Source organism: Giraffa tippelskirchi, chromosome 3, assembly GCF_054371585.1.
Source record: "Giraffa tippelskirchi isolate mGirTip1 chromosome 3, T2T-mGirTip1v1.2.pri, whole genome shotgun sequence".
Lineage (NCBI taxonomy): Eukaryota > Metazoa > Chordata > Mammalia > Artiodactyla > Giraffidae > Giraffa > Giraffa tippelskirchi.
This window is the reverse complement of record NC_137277.1, coordinates 82843819-82859961: the sequence shown is the minus strand read 5'-3', so window position 1 is coordinate 82859961 and position 16143 is coordinate 82843819. Positions and strand designations below refer to the sequence as shown.

Genomic DNA, 16143 nt, shown 5'->3' with positions numbered 1-16143 from the left:
GCAGCCATTGCGCCTTTAATCTAAACCGGCTGGTTTGTGTGGCTCGGCTGTTGATCACATATTCATCTTTGTTTCTGAGAAAAGCTCAGACATGGTGTCAGTATTTCCTCTTTTATGAGTTCCAGATTACCATTTTTAAAAACAAAATCCGCATTTTGAGCCCTAGCTACAAGGTTCATATCTATTCATAGTCACTTAGAGTTGGCCAGCTTTTTATTGGAAATTAATGGAAAATGATGGATCATTTTTATAATGAGACAAAGTCTAAACATAACCATTTGAGAGGATGACATATGAATCCTTAGTGAATAAGAATGGAACCTTTTCAGTTTTAGCTTGTATTCACTGTAGTCTGGGTTATTGGCTTGATGATGCTATGAACTTGTTTTCTTCACCCTTGTTAACCTCCAGAAATTTGTCTGTTTTATGAAATTGATCCTTGAGTAACTTTTTGAAATTGATCTCTAGTTTCAAATAGATAGGTTCAAATGGCTCACGTTCAAATCTCATAACTACTAACTTAATTTTACTTTCCTTATTGATTACATCTAATGGAAAAACTATCATTTAACCACTTTCTGGTTCCAGAACAAGTGCGGCCTCAGTTCATTAATCTTAAAAGCTTATTCTGGAACACTGTAAAATTGCAACATGTTAACTGAAGCATGCTTTAAAACATGGCTTTAAGCCATATCCACAAATACTTAAGTAGAATAAGTTGGGCAAAAATCTTCTTGAATAAAATTAATCTACACAGATCCTTACTGCCACATTCTTTAATGAGGCAAATGAATGAAAGGGGTGAAAAGAACTTAGTCTTATTTCAGGTGTACTCCATGTCCTCTGGACAGTCTTTTTTTTTTTGGTGGTCACAGACCATCTTCATCAGATTTATTGGGCATGCCTGTGGCAAGTTTGGATTCGTGGCCTTCATTTCTACAGTATCAGAATCTCTTGAGTTTAGGGTTTGATGGAAATACACAGTTTTATGAAGTTTTGTAGGGGATTCTTTTATATTAAGAGTTGAGAACCATTGTTGTAGAATGATTATAATTAGTTATAATAATTATCACCCAAGTATGTTTATTTGTGGCTTCTGTAAGAGGTTAGCTAATACAGTTGTGTGTTCATTGACTCTGGAGCCATTACCTGACAAACCCTAGTCCTTGTCACTGATTAGCACTATGACTTTGGGAAATTATTTATCGTTGTGCCTTAGTTTTCTTGTTGTAAAATAGGGACAGTAATAGTAGTGTCTACCTCATCAAGAGCTTCCCAGGTGGCGCCAGTGCTGAAGAACCTGCCTGCCAATGCAGGAAACATGAGACATGGGTTCAATCCTTGGATCAGGAAGATCTCCTGGAGGAGAGCACAGCAACCCACTCCAGTATTCTTGCCTGGAGAGCCCCATGGACAGAGAAGCCTGGTGGGCTGTAGTCCATAGGGTCGCAAAGAGTCAGAGATGACTGAAGTGACTTAGTATACGTGTACCTCATAAAGTGGTTGTGAAACAGTTACTATGTCAAGCACTTAAGTGCACAATAAATGCAAGAAGTGTTTTAAGATCTATTTATGATCTATAATTTATATACCATTTTAAGTGTAAAATTAAAAAATTTTTAGTATATGTATAGAGATGTGATTATTACCATAGTCCAGTTGTAGGACAAACATTTTCTTCACCCCCAAAAGAAATTTCTTGCCTATATACAATCGTTTCTATTTCCAGCCCCACCTAAGTCTACCACTAACCTACTTTCTGTCTGTAGATTTACCTCTTCTGAATATCTTGTATAAATGGAATCATACAGTGTGTATTCTTTAGTGATTGGCTTTTTTCACCGGGAATAATGCTTTTGAAATTCATCTATGTTGTATCATGTATTCTACTTGATTCTTTTTAATTGCCAAATAGTGTTCTATGGTATGGATATACCACATTTTGTTTATCCACCCATCAGCTGATGGTCATTTAGGTTGTTTCCACCATTTGATTATTATGAATTTTCTAGTACATATCTGTGTGTGGATATGTTTTCCCATTTCACATGGGTGAAATCCTAAGAGTGGAATTGCTGAGTCATAGTGGTAATTTTGAGAAACCACTAAACATTTTATATCCCCACCAGCAATGTGTGAGAATTCCAAATGCTCCATATCATTTAAATATTTGTTACTGTCTGTCTTGTTAATTATAGTCATTTTAGTGGCTCTGAAGTGGCATCTCCTTGTGGTTTTTTGATTTGTGTCTCCCTAGTGACTCATGACAGAGAAGGCAATGGCAACCCACTCCAGTACTTTTGCCTGGAGAATCCCATGAATGGAGGAGCCAGGTGGGCTGCAGTCCATGGGGTTGCTAAGAGTCGGACACGACTGAGTGACTTCACTTTCACTTTTCACTTTCATGCATTGGAGAAGGAAATGGCAACCCACTCCAGTGTTCTTGCCTGGAGAATCCCAGGGACAGCGGAACCTGGTAGGCTGCCGTCTATGGGGTTGCACAGAGTCGGACACAACTGAAGCGACTTAGCAGCAGCAGCAGCAGTGACTCATGATATTGAGTATTTTTTCATGTGCTTGTTGGCCATTCATGGAGAAATAGCTATTCATATCCTATGCTCTTTGAAAAAACTAAGTTGTCATCTTTATTATTGAGTTGTAAGCATTTTAAAATATATGCTAGATATTAGCTGTAAAATTCTTGAGGAATCTTAACTGCTGTCACCATCACCACCACCACCACTATCATCATCATCTGCGAAAGTAGAAGTCTGATTTTTTTAAATTTATTTTTTTATTGAAGGATAATTGCTTTACAGAATTTTGTTGTTTTCTGTCAAACCTCAACATGAATCAGCCATAGGTATACATATATCCCCTTCCTTTTGAATTTCCCTCCCGTGTTCTTCCCATCCTACCCCTCTAGGTTGAAGCAGAGCCCTTGTTTGAGTTTCCTGAGCCATACAGCAAGTTCCCGTTGGCTATCTATTTTTCATATGATAATGTAAGTTTCCATGTTACTCTTTCCATACCTCTCACCTTCTCCTCCCTTCTCCCTATGTTCATAAGTCTATTCTCTATGTCTTTTTCTCTATTACTGCCCTGTAAATAAGTTCTTCAGTACCATTCTTTTAGATCCCTTATATATGTGTTAGAATACGATATTTATCTTTCTCTTTCTGACTCATTTCACTCTGTATAATAGGTTCTAGGTTCATCCACCTCATTAGAACTGACTCAAATGCATTCCTTTTTATGGCTGAGTAATATTCCACTGTGTATATGTACCATGGTTTCTTTATCCATTCATCTGTTGATGGACATCTAGTTTGCTTCCATGTTCTAGCTATTGTAAATAGTGTTGCAGTGAATGATGGGATACATGTTTCTTTTTCAGTTTTGGTGTCCTTAGGGTATTTGCCTAGGAGTGAGATTGCTGGGTCATACAGTGATTTTATTCCTAGTTTTTTAAGGAATCTGCATACTGTCTTCCATAGTGACTGTGTCAATTTACATTCCCACCAACAGTGCAAGAGTGTTCCATTTTCTCTACACCCTCTCCAGCATTTATTGTTTATAGACTTTTTGATGATGGCCATTCTGACTGGTGTGAGGTGATATCTCATTGTAGTTTTGATTTGCATTTCTCTAACAATGAGTGATGTTGAGTATCTTTTCATGTGTTTGTTAGCCATCTGTATGTCTTCTTTGGAGAAATGGCTCTTAGGTCTTTTCCCCACTTTTTGATTGGGTTGTTTGATTTTCTGGTATTGAGTTGTATGAGCTGCCTGTATATTTTGGAAATTAATCCTTTGTCAGTTGTTTCATTTGCTATTATTTTCTCCCATTCTGAGGGTTGTCTTTTCACCTTGCTTATGGTTTCCTTTGCTGTGCGAAAGCCTTTAAGTTTAATCAGGTCCCACTTGTTTATTTTTGTTTTTATTTCCATTACTCTAGGGGGTGGATCGTAGAGTATCTTGCTTTAATTTATGTCATTGAGTGTTCTGCCTATGTTTTCCTCTAAGAGTTTTAAACTTTCTGGTCTTACATTTAGGTCTTTAATCCATTCTGAGTTTATCTTTGTGTATGGTGTTAGAAAGTGTTCTAACTTCATTCTTTTACGTGTAGTGGTCATGTTTTCCCAGCACCATTTATTGAAGAGGCTGTCTTTTCCCCATTGTATATTCTTGTCTTCTTTGTCAAAAATGGCAATGGCAACGGAGAAGGCAATGACAACCCACTCCAGTACTCTTGCCTGGAAAATCCCATGAACGGAGGAGCCTGGTAGGCTGCAGTCCATGGGGTCGCGAAGAGTTGGACACAACTGAGCAACTTCACTTACACTTTTGTCAAAAATAAGGTACCCATAGGTGCATGGGTTTATTTCTGGGCTTTCTATCTTGTTCCATTGGTCTATATTTCTGTTTCTGTGCTAGTACCATACTGTGATGATGACTGTAGCTTTGTAGTATAATCTGAAGTGGGGAAGGTTGATTCCTCCTTCTCCGTTCTTCTTTCTCAAGACTTCTTTGGCTATTCGGGGTCTTTTGTGTTTCCGTATGAATTGTGAAATTTTTTGTTCTAGTTCTGTGAAAAATGCCATTGGTAATTTGATAGGGATCACATTGAATCTGTCGATTGTGTTTGGCAATATAGTCATTTTCACAGGAACATGGAATATCTCTCCATCTGTTTATGTCGTCTTTGATTTCTTTCGTTAGTGTCTTATAATTTTCTGTGTACAGTTCTTTTGTCTCCTTAGGTAAGTTTATTCCTAGATATTTAATTCTTTTTGTTGCAATGGAGAATAGGATTGATTCCTTAATTGCTCTTTCTGATTTTTCATTGTTAGTGTATAGAAATGCAAATGATTTCTGTGTGTTGATTTTGTATCCTGCAACCTTGCTAAATTCACTGATTAGCTCTAGTAATTTTCTGATACTATCTTTAGGGTTTTCTATGTACAGTATTATGTCATCTGCAAACAGTGAGAGCTTTACTTCTTTTCTGATCTGGATTCCTTTTATTTCTTTTTCTTCTCTGATTGCTGTAGCTAGGACTTCCAGAACTATGTTGAATAATAGTGGTGAAAGCGGGCACCCTTGTCTTGTTCCTGATCTTAGGGGAAATGCTTTCAGTTTTTCACCGTTGAGAATAATGTTTGCTGTAGACTTTTCATATATGGCCTTTACTATGTTGAGATAGGTTCCTTCTATGCCCATGTTTTAAAGAGTTTTAATCATAAATGGGTGCTGAATTTTGTCAAATGCTTTTTCTGCATCTATTGAGATTATCATATGGTTTTTATCTTTCAATTTGTTAATATGGTGTATCATGTTGATTGATTTGCATATATTGAAGAATCCTTGCATCCCTGGAATACACCCAACTTGATGATGGCATATGAGCTTTTTGATGTGTTGCTGAATTCTGTTTGCTAAAATTTTGTTGAGGATTTTTACATCTATGTTCATCAGTGATATTGGCCTGTAGTTTTCTTTTTTTGTGTTGTTTTTGTCTGGTTTTGGTATCAGGGTGACAGTAGCCTCGTAGAATGAGTTTGGAAGTGTTTCTTCCTCTAATTTTTTAAAAGAGTTTTAGAAGGTTAGGCATTAGCTCTTCTCTAAATGTTTGATAAATTCTCCTGTAAAGCCATCTGGTCCTGGGCTTTTGATTTTTGGGAGATTTTTGATCACAGCTTCAATTTCAGTGCTTGTAATTGGGTTGTTCATAATTTCTATTTCTTCTTGGTTCAGTCTTGGAAGATCGAACTTTTCTAAGAAAGAATAGATATGCGAAGTTAAATAGAGGTAGATGAAGAAGGTTTATATACATTAAAGATTAACTGCAAGGAGAAAAGAATAGTAGGAAAGGCAAAGAAGGGAATAAATGTAGAAAAAATAAAATAGGTTTAAAAAAATTAAAAAATTATAAAAAAGAGAAGAAGAAAGAAAAAAAATGGAAGAAGAAAGAAAAAAGGAAAAAAAGAAAAGGAAAATGCCACAGAACTGTAAAAGCCCAATGTAGAGGCAGAGGTTTATAACCTCAATAAAAATTGTGATTGAATATACACATACACATATACACCCATAAGCAAAATCAAAACAGTCCAAGAAAAATAAAGTACAATAGATCGACCCAGCAAACAAAGGAAACCAAAAATTATATCTACCAGACAAAACTAACTAAAGCAAAAACTGGAAAACAAAACTAAAGCAAGGTGCCAGTTGGGGAATGCTGCTGCTGCATCGCTTCAGTCGTGTCCCACTCGGTGCGAGCCCATAGACGGCAGCCCACCAGGCTCTTCCGTCCCTGGGATTCTCCAGGCAAGAATACTGGAGTGGGTTGCCATTTCCTTCTCCAATGCATGAAAGTGAAAAGTGAAAGTGAAGTCACTCAGTCGTGTCCTACTCTTAGCGACCCCCTGGACTGCAACCCACCAGGCTCCTCCGTCCATGGGATTTTCCAGGCAAGAGTACTGGAGTAGGGTGCCATTGCCTTCTTCGAAATGGGGAATAATGCAATGAAAATAAAACTAACAAATATGTTGAGAGGAAAGGAAAGAAAGAAAGAATAGATACGCAAAGTTAAATAAAGGTAGATGAAGAAGGTTTATATGCGTTAAAGATTAACTGCAAGGGGAAAAGAACAGTAGGAAAGGTAAGCAAAGGGATAAAAGTAGAAAAATTACAGTAGGTTTAAAAAAATTAAAAATTAAAATTATAAAAAAGGGAAAAAGAAAACGGAAGAAGAAAGAAAAAAGGGAACAAAAGGAAAACTCCATAGAACTGCAAAAGCCCAGCTTAGAGGCAAAGGTTTGTAACAACAATAAAAGGTGTGACTGAATATACACATATACATATGCACCCATAAGCAAAATGAAAACAGTCCAACAAAAATAAAGTACAGTAGATTGACTTGGCGAACAAAGGAAAGCAAAAATTATATCTACCAGAACAAAACTAACTAAAATACAAGCTGACAAATAAAACTAAAGCAAGGTGCCAATTGGGGAATAAAGCAATGAAAATAAAACTAACAAATATGTTGAAGAAAGAAAAGAAAGAATAGATATGCAAAGTTAAATATAGATAAAGAAGATTTATATACATTAAAGATTAACTGCAAGGGGAAAAGGACAGTAGGAAAAGCAAACAAAGGAATAAATGTAGAAAAAATAATAATAGGTTTAAAAAATTAAAAAAAAGAGAAAAGAGAAAAAAAAGAAAACTCTGCAGAACTATAAAAGCTCAACAGAGAGGCAAACGTTTATAACAACTATAAAAAAATGTGATTGAGAAAAAAACAAAAAAGCGCAAAAGCTTAATTAGATTTCATAATGCCAATAAAATCGACAACTACAACAAAGTGGGGGCAAAAAAGGAAAGAAATCCAAAAGAATCTAGAGAACAAATCAAAACATGAGAATAGTAAATGTTTTTCTTGAGTCACTGCTGTTAGAGTCCTTTTCCTTGCTGGAAGTCACAGTCCACTTCACCTCCCTAGGATGCCCTCCAACACTGTGCTGATCTTTGGACCTGCTGTGGGGGCAGCTCAGATTCTACTCTGGTCATACTCCTGTGTGTTCTTGCCTCCAGTGTCCACAGCGATCAGAACTAGTGCGTTCTCTTTTGTGGGAGCTCTCAATAACCTTTTATATATTCCATAAACACAGAGTCTGCCTAGTTGATTGTGTGGGTTTAATCTGCAGCTGTACAGCTGGTGGGAAGGTTTTGGGTCTTCTTCCTTAGCCACACTGCCCCTGGGTTTCAATTGTGGTTTTATTTCCACCTCTGCATGTGGGTCATCCACTGGGGTTTGCTCCTGAGGCTGCCCTGGAGGACTTGCGTTTGCCTCTGTGAGGGCCAGTGGAGGTGGTGCAGCTGCTTGGGTCGCAGGGGTTCTGGCAGCACCAGGTACTCAGGGGAGTTGGTGGCTAGAGCAGCAGGAAATACAGTGCTCTAGAAGGTTATGGCAACCAGTATTGGCCCATACGTTCCAATATTCTTGCCTGGAGAACCCTGCTCCTTGACAGAGAAGCCTGGCAGGCCACAGACTACAGGGTTGCAAAGAGTTGGACACTACCGAAGCGACCCTGTGCGCATAGATGCAAGACTTTTTTTTGCCTGTGGCAGCTCTGACCCAGTGAGAGTTAAGTGTGAAGGTGGCGCAGCTGCTTGGCTTGCGGGGACCCTGGCGGTGCCAAGTGTGCAGGGACACGGACTGCCTCCGCTGCAGGAGTTATGGCCCTATCAGAGTCTTTTTTTGAGCTTCTTGTAGCTGGCGATCATAAGGCCTCTTTGGCCAGTCTTTCTCCATAGCTCTGCCTGTTCAGGCACTTAGAGGGCTTCCCTGCCTGGGGTCCTTCTCTGTTGTTTGGTGCATCAGGCACATAGAAGGGCCCTCCTGGTTGGGGTCCTACTCTGTAGATCGGTGTGTCAGGCACTTAAAGGGGCACCCTGCACGGAGTCCTACTTTGTAGTTCAGAGCGTCAGGCTTTTGATGGGCCAGCCCCTCTATTTCAGGTGGTGATGCTGGCTTGTGGGGTGAGAGAGGCTATGGTGAGGGCTTAACCCCTACACGTGACTCAGCAGTATTGCCTTGCTTCCATGGCTGCCTGGCTTTCCTCCACAGGCATTTCCCACCATAATCTCCTCCCTCTTATCCCCTCGATCCCGTCTCTTCGCAGCCAACAGCAGCCCTTACCCTGGGATTGCTCCACAGTTCCTAAACTCCAGCTCCCAGCTGCTGTGCTTTCTAGGGTACTTGCGTCCCTGTCTGGGGTATGTATGGCAAGGACTGTCTGATTCGCATTCCATTTAGGCTGCCACAGATCTGCTGTTTCACTCTCAGCCTCAGATGTTTCTCCTCTGACATAGACAATTGCACCGATGTGGGGATCGGACCCCTGCTTCAGTTCCCCCACTGGCTGAGGGCAGGTCCAGTCCTACTAACACTCCTGTTTTTCCCCCTAGTTCCTTCGTCCTACCGAGTTTTGCATGGTTCTATATATTCTTTTCCACTGGCCAGGTATTCCTGTCCGCTCTCAGCTGGTGTTCTGCATGCACTTCTGTGTCTGAAGGTGTATTCCTTATGTATCCATGGAGAGAGATGTGCTCCACGTCCACCTACTCTGCCATCTTGTTCTCTTTTTAGGTAGATTTTGACCACAAGGAGATTTTCGTTGTTCTCTAGTTTCATGTGGGCCCCCACTTTGGTTTTAAGGAGGAAGTTCTGCCCCTTACTAGTTTTCCTGAAGTTTTAATCAGTTTCGCTTTTCTTCCTCTGCTTCCTGAATGGCAGGGTATTAGAACCCATTTATCTAATGTATCACTCAGTCATATGTCCTCCCTTTGAGTGTTTTTAGTCTTGTGTGTTCTGTGAATGTATGTTGAATGACTGATAAAACAGATTTGTAGAATGTGGCTTAATTTACTTTCTAAAATGAAAGGTACATACAGTTTACTACATATATACAACAAGCAATAAAGAATATTCAGTGAATTTTGATGTCAGTCAATGTTTTTTTCTCCTTAAGGACTGATGGATCAAGCCAAGGGAATGGTTCTAGTGTGGATCTTCTTTTAGAGTTTGGCAGTCCCTTTGTATTTATCTTACACTTCTCCAGTCTGTCTTAGAATGTCTGCTTCTTGCTTCAGGGCCCTTATTTCAATCTAAGGTAGTCTTTAATTTTTCTATCTGCACTTCCTTGCAGTTTATTTTTTAAGTGGCTCCTATGACTGTGCCCCCCTTCCCCCTACTCATGTGTTGAAATCCTAATCCCCAAGGTGATGTTATTAGAATATGGGGGCCATTGGGAGGTGATTAGGAATTAGTGCCATTATAAAAGAGATCCCAGAGAGCTCCCTAGCCCCTTTCACCATGTGAGGACTTGGCAGGAAGTCAGTAGTCAGTGACCCGGAAGAAGTCTCTTACCTGAACCCAACCGTCTGGGCACCCTGATTTTGGACTTTGAGTTTCCAGAACTGTGAGGAATAAATTTCTGTTGTTTGTAAGCCACTCTGTCTGTGGTATTTTGTTATAGTAGCCCAAATGGACTAAGAGAGTAACCTTACCACTATGTTACAGAATACTACCTGTCAGTATTTTAGGTTTATGGAGATGACAGCATGACACTGCACCTCTCCATTTGTTAACAGGAGCCACTTTTTTTAAAAATTGTCTTAAAAATTGAAGTATAGTTGATGTGCAATATTGTATAAGTTACAGCTGTACAACATAGTGATTCACAATTTTTAAAGGTTGTACTCTACTAATAATTATTATAAAATATTGGCTCTATTCCCTGTGTTGTAAAATACATGAGCCACTTTCCCACATGTTGAACATTGATCTCCGACTGTTGAAGTGATTGGAGGATGGTTTTAAACTCCTGTTATGTGAAGAGTCACTTCCTGCTTACACATCCTCTGTAGTATCATTAAACATCCCCTAAGAGACAGTGTCTCAGGGACATTGTCATTTAATCATTTCATGATCAGTATTATCTGGGATACAGTGTTATCTTTGAATTGTACTATAATTTGAAAATTGAATTGCACGTGTAATAGTTCTTAAAATTCTAGTTTTGATAAGGTTACATGTCATTATATTTTAAGTCTAAACATCTTGAAAATCTGTTTCAAATGAAGGCTTCATATCATAACTTACTAAAACTTACCAGGTTTTGAACTTAGTGGCTATGTTGATATCACTGAGATCATCAGTATAGTATTTATGTCAAACTAGTAAATTTATTTCCTTTTCTCTGTGTGTCTTGCAGCAACTTGTCCATGTTTAAGAGCTGCCAGATGTTCTTTGAGCATTTTGTTATATTAGTAGTGTTTGCATTTACACCTTTGGCAGAAAGACATCCAAATTTGGAGATAGGTTACATGTGTTTCTTACTCCTTTTATATTACACTGTCTAAATAGTCTTTGGAAGCTGAAGAGATGACATCTAAGAGCTTTTGGAATGTAGTTGCCTAAGGATAAACTGGGTTTGACTTCATTAGTGCACAAATGGTAGGTTTGTGTAGTTATTGTAGCGTTAATCAATTTGATGGATTGGAAATAGGACAGTGCTGAAGCAGCATGTATTATTAGTGCCTATTATCCTACAAATTATGTCTTCACCTATATTCATATGCCAGAGGAGTCATGTTGTACATTAAGAATGCGGAACTTAAAAAAAAAATCAACAACAGAGGGCATCTCTTTTCATTGCCCTTCTCTTGTCCTTTTAGATTAGATCATCAAGAGGTGGACTTTGGAATTAGACTTGTTTATTAGGTCATAGCACTTTCATGCTGTAAAATGGGTGGAATGCCCTGAATTGAGTGGAATAGACAGATCATCTGGCACCAAAATGACTTATCACCCAACTTGATACTTGAGAGAATACTGCAGGTAAAATGGAGTATTTAAGAATCTTAGGTATATACATATGTTAATTTGTTGGCCGTAGTCATTTCTCTAAAAGTTGTAATGGATAAATAGTAAAGAATGTTGGTTTTTGTTGTATTGGTTGATAAAACTTAAAAGCAGTAGATACCTTAAAGAGAATTAAATGAGAATCAAATATGTATGGGGGGGGGCTATGAGAATTATTTTACCATGTATGCATTTCTAGCATAAATTTATTTGTTTAGACGTCATTTATTTTATGTTAGCGTTTTCACAAGTCGAAGAGTGTGTATTTTCTCTCTTTCTAAACTTTCTTCTCCTCCAACCTAAATACTTATAGAAGATAGAAATTATCTTTGAAAAACTTTGAAATTCATTTGCATAAAAAAGCCCTCTATCTCACTAAAGGTTGAAACTTTAAGAGGAATCACCTTTGCTCCTAGTAAAAGAGACATTAGTGTAAAATTCTCAAGACAGTATTACCTAGACAAAATTGGAAAGACAGTGAAGGACAAAAGGGTTAAAAGACTTCTAATAGTGTTATTTGAATAGGAAGTGTTGAGGTGCTCCAATATTTGCTTTATTTCTAGATGTTTTAAATTCATACCTATAAAATAGGAGTATATTTCTTCTTTATAAAAATGATAAACATTTTCATGGATCTTTTGCTAGGGTATGGGAAGCCATTGTAATTTCTAAAAATGAATTAATAGGTCACTAAGAATGTCTTAGTGTAAGTTATTTCTTTTGTATGAAAATGAGATAGTAGTTTCTGATTGTAAAAGAATTAATTTCTGAAAGGTGGGTAATTTTACTTTGGAACTCCTGTGATAAAGATTAGTTTTTAAATGATACTTAGACCAAAATAATTTAAATATTGCTTAATTTGAACTTCATATTTTCCCATATATTGTATATATTGTTATTAATATTATATTCAGTTTGGGGCAGTTGAGAAGCTGAGTCTTTAATAAATACTCTCAGGATCATAGGAATCTTCACATTCTAGGAACTTACTGCCTAGAAAGGAAGATAAGATTTTGACATAATAATAGAATAGAGTACAAAGCAATATATGATATAAGACAAGTGCAAACTGCTATGAGCAGTACAGATAAAGGAGAAATTAGATTTGTTTAGTTACAGAAGCCTTCTTGATAGAGGTAGCATTTTAAGCTTGATCTTGAAAAAGGTGTAGGATTTGCACATGCAGTGGGAAGAAATATTCTGGGTGGAGGGTAACAGTTTGAGTAAAGTCACTAAGGTGAGAAAGTGTAAAGTATACGGGGGAAATTTTAAATACTCTGGTAGGATGCAAGGGTCCTGTTATTAGATGGTTGGGTAGTCAGGTATTCCCGCCACCCTGCATTAATTTGTGTGTGTTCTTTCCAGGCTTTTTTTGTGGTCAAAAAGATGATTTCACTAGAATAGAAGAGGACTTGTCTTTGATCAAGTGTATGTGAATGGCTGAGTTCCCCAATGAAACTTCAAATAAGTAGTGATTTAATTTGAACCGTGTTTTCTAAAGTGGGGTTAGGTGTATATACAGGGGTTTTATTCTAGATAATCCTTTCAAGTACGGAAAAGAAATATTGGAATTTAGGTTTCAGCTTTTTAACTGTTTTCTTTTTTAGTGTGTTTTATAATGTGCATGATTCACTAGGTTAGGAATACCAGCCATATGATTTCCACATCTATTTGGGTCTGCATACTCAAATATTTTATTGACGAGGACAAGAGATTTTAAAAAGTGGTAATCCCTAGGTTAGAGTTAAAGAATACGGACAGGGGAATAGTGAGATGACTTGTCAGATGGTTGAGGGCATTGGTGATGGTCTTAGGAGTATTGCAACAGTAATATCCAGTGAAAATTATGATTTGATATAAAACAAAAACAGATTTCCAGTTTTAGGGTAAATTTACAAGATTAGATTCTGCCGGCTATTTCAGGGAGCTGTTTAATATTTTTATAGATGTGTTATTGGCTGTAGAGTTGGAGTTCTCTGGGGCTTCCTTGGTGGCTCAGTTGGTAAAGAATCTGCCTGTGATGCAGGAGACCCGGGTCAGGAATATCTCCTAGAGAAGGAAATGACAACCCATTCCAGTATTCTTGCCTGAAGAATTCCATGGACAGAGGAGCCTGGTGAACTACAGTCCATGGAGTTGTAGAGTCAGACACGACTGAGCGACTTAAACTTTCACTTTATCCAGAGAGCCCCAGTGTATGTGTTAGCCTCTCAGTCGTATCCGACTCTTTGCGACCTCCTTCTCTAGAGGATCTTCCTGACCCAGGGATCAAACCTGGATCTCCTGCATTGCAGGCAGATTCTTTACCATCTGAGCCACCAGGGATAAAAATTTACCTTTTTTGGCCATTTTGTATAGTTTTCTTGTCTTCTCTGCTGCATTTTTAGCCTAAACAGTACAGAATCATTAACAATAATGAAAGCAGTAATAGTAAAAACAAACATTTATTCAACCAACATTTACTGATTGTCTATTTGGTGCTGGGTTCTAGGAATGAAGGGGTAAGCAAAAATCAGAACTGAACACTGAATTCATGGTGCTTACATTCTAGTTGGAGAGATAAACAAATAGTCCTCAAATCCCTGTGACAATGTTGACTATGCTAAGTGGTACAAAGGAGTGTACATGCTATTTAAGCTTGGAATAGAGCAGGTTTGAACTATTCTAGAGGTCACTGAAGTATTCCCTGAGGAGAGGACCAGCTACATAATTTGTGGGGCCCAGTGCAAGATGAAAATATGGAGGCCCTTTGTTTAAAAGAATTCTAAGACTGCCATAGCAGACTGTTAAACTGAGAGTAGAACCCTTTAAGTACCAGCCCTGTGCATCTGCTCAGGTTGTACATTCATGAAGCTGGACCAATGTAAGAAAATGATGTTTTTGCTGAGATGTAAGGACACGGTGGGAGGGGAAGATTGCTCCAGGGTAAAGGAAACACTCTAATGGCAGAAAGCGAAGAGGAACTAAAGAGCCTCTTGATGAGGGTGAAAGAGGAGAGTGAAAGAGCCGGCTAAAGACTAAATATTAAAAAAACTAAGATCATGGCACCTGGCCCCATTACTGCATGGCAAATAGAAAGGGAAAAGGTGGAAGTAGTGACAGATTTCCTCTTCCTGGGCTCCAAAATCACTGTGGATGGTGACTGCAGCCATGAAATGAGATGATTGCTTCTTGGCAGGAAAGCCATTACAAACCTAGACAGTGTGCTGAAAACCAGAGACATTACTCTGCTGACAAAGGTTCACATAGTCGAGGCTATGGTCTTTCCAGTGGTCATGTGTGGTTGTGAGAACTAGACCATAAAGAAAGCAGAAAGCCAAAGAATTGATGCTTTTGAACTGTGGTGCTGGAGAAGACTCCTGAAAGTCCTGCAGACAGCAAGGAGATCAAACCAATCAATCTTAAGGGAGATCAACCTAGAATATTCACTGGAAGGACTGATGCTGAAGCTGAATCTCCAGTATTTTGGTCATCTGATGTGAACTTACGACTCATTGGAAAAGTCCCTGATGCTGGGAAAGATTGAGGGCAGAAAGAGTAGAGGGCGTCAGAGGATGAGATGGCTGGACAGCATCACCGATGCAATGAACATGAACTTGGGCAAACTCCAGGAGATGGTGAAGGAGAGGGAGGCCTGGCATGCTGCAGTCCATGGGGTTGCAAAGAGTTGGACATGACTGGGCAACTGAACAACGACAACAACAACAAAGGAAACAGCTTAAATGAATTTCCGGTGCAGGAAGAAACATGATGCATTCAGAAACTGGATGAAGGCCAGTGTGGCTGATGTACAGAGTGGTTGGAAAAGAATGCTGAGGCCAGAGAGGTAGAGAGAGCGATGTGTAAGGTCAAGTTGATCTTTATTCCAAAAGCCACAGAACTATTGAGGTGTATGAAGCATAAAGTCTACTTTTGATATGCTAATTATACCAGTATCTTGTATCTTGACAGCCTTGGACAGGGTTCTCTCTCAGTCCCCATTTTTTTTTTTTAATCAGGCTCCTTTCTAGAAACTTTTAGTCTAACCTTCTGTATTTATTCTAAGGCTGGTCCTTCCTTAAGGCACGTCTAAAAAGGCTCTTCACATCAGGGAGAGCTTTTGGTGGTAGAACTTCAAAGTAGGGTAAATGAGTCATGAAATTTTATTCACTGTTGGATTAGTGTGGTCTAAAACATTTTAGGTTGACTGAGGTAAAACTAGTAAGAGATGAAAATGTTTTAATATTGTTTTAAAAAGGTTTTTCTTTTTAAATGCTGAGATATTTAAGGCTTTTATCAGCACTATGATTTTGAATTCTTCATCTCCCTCTCTTTTATACATGATCAAGGGCAAGGGTGGGTATTGACTTGCCTGACCTTTGCAAAGAGGAGTTGGGAATAATTGTATTTTTGGACTTTGTCTTTCACATAATAGGCATTCTCAATGAAAAGACTTTATATAATATTACCCAAACCAAGAAATAGGCTTTGTACTTTGTTATGTGTGTAAATGTTTATGATTCCTTGAGTTACTTATTATGAAGGCTTATTTCCTAGAAAGATAGCTACATGGTTGATTTGTAGATCCAATGCCATGCCATACAATTTAGGATTTTCGCTGTTGTCTCTCTATTGAATAACGCACCGTCCGTTTCTTCTCCCATGTCATGCTTAAAATGTGAGCTGATTCACATAGGTGATGCACTTAAATCAATGATGTTTATATTTTCT

At 38.4% G+C, this 16143-nt stretch overlaps 1 protein-coding gene across 6 annotated transcripts in view; it reads left to right on the top strand.

Annotated features, from left to right (window-relative positions):
* MTX2 (metaxin 2) overlaps nucleotides 1-16143 on the top strand; it is an 80597-nt gene that overhangs the window by 12240 nt on the left and 52214 nt on the right. Inside the window, exon 1 of one of the 6 annotated variants that reach the window (XM_081583181.1) lies at nucleotides 11342-11409. The exons of the other annotated variants lie outside the window; for them this stretch is intronic. The gene's annotated coding sequence lies outside the window, so the exon portion shown is untranslated. Of the gene's footprint in view, nucleotides 1-11341; nucleotides 11410-16143 lie in introns of those variants that run through there. 6 annotated transcript variants of the gene reach the window in all.